This window comes from Malurus melanocephalus, unplaced genomic scaffold (genome assembly GCF_030028575.1).
Source record: "Malurus melanocephalus ecotype Western Australia unplaced genomic scaffold, MMel_1.1 scaffold_215, whole genome shotgun sequence".
NCBI lineage: Eukaryota > Metazoa > Chordata > Aves > Passeriformes > Maluridae > Malurus > Malurus melanocephalus.
In genome coordinates, this window is record NW_026623447.1 from 603,134 (window position 1) to 604,575 (window position 1,442).

Genomic DNA, 1,442 nt, shown 5'->3' on the forward strand with positions numbered 1-1,442 from the left:
CTGTAATGCTTTTAGCTGTGGGAAGTGCTTTGTGAGCTGCTCCACACCACTGTGAACAATCTTTAAAGTAGAATAACTCAAAGCAGAACTAGGACCAAACCATTTTTGCTTGCTTCTTAATGAGTTTGTTGTGATGGTGTTGGGAGATCTTTTTCCATTCTGACTTACATGAAAGCAGAATGGGCACTGAAACAATTGACTATATTTTTGAAACTATTTTGTTGCCCAAGGATACAGAAATGTCTGCTGGAATTTCAAAAGCTAGCAGGTAAGAAGWCTCACAATGGATATTAGCTGCCTAAGTTGACCTGATAATCCCACTGAATAGGTTCCACACGCTCATGGGCCTCTAAATTACTTTCCAAACCGACCCCATACAAAAATCACATTTAAGTGTAAGTTTATATTTAATTACCCTCTGTGGTTCGGTACATAATATAACTTAGAAAACATTTCCGGTGAGTTTGATTGGTTCTGCATTTTGTTCAGGGAAGGGAGCAAGCGCTTTGCTCTGCATTTTGCTTTGCATAATGAGGCACTGTCCTTGACTAGGACTTTTGTTTGGTTTAGGGTGAGTAAAGCAATACTCTGCTACACTTTCTCAGATAAAGCAAGGCATGCAGGCAACATAAAAGTGCCAGCAGCCTTTGTCGCCAGAAACAGCAATGATCATATTTAACAGTGCTGCTCATGGAGAGATTAAACTCAGGCTGGATGGTGAGAAGCTATGCAGATAATTTGAAATAGATTCTGAGGGTGAATTACTGTTTGGCTGTTCTCCTCACCTCCTCAGTTCTCAGATTTGTGTGCCAACCAACATTTTAAGATAACTCTGCTCTGTTTGCTCCTTGAATTGTCTGGCTGTTTAACAGGGTCTTCAAATAAACAAGGGATAATCTCAGGATTTTGCTCAACAAAGATTGCTTTGTGCAAATTTTAAAAACTGTGAATAGGTTGTTGTACAGGGCCTGGTCCTGCAATCCCTTTGAGCTGGSAATACTTTCAAGGGAGTAAGTGATTGCACAACCATAGTTTCAGTAAGTAAATGATCGATACTACTTTCCAGTGTATTTTGAATGCCTTCCAGTATCTGAAGGRGCCTATAAGGAAGTTGGAGAATGACTCTGTCAGGAGCTGCAGTGACAGGACAATGAGTAATGGGTACAAGTAGAAAGAGGGGGAATTTAGGTTAGATAYAAACAAATTTTTTACTGTGAAGGTGGGGAGTTGCAAAGGGACTGTGGCTGCCCCAYCCCTACAAATRYCCAAGGCCAGGTYGGATGGGGCTTGGAGGAACCTGGTCCAGTGAAATGTGTCCYTGCCCAYRGCAGGAGTTGGGACTGGATGATCTTTAAGGTCCRTTCACTTCCAATCCCCTATCATTCCACAATTCTATGAAAACAGTATCATTACCACCAGCAATTTTTTCCTTTTTAAAGGTT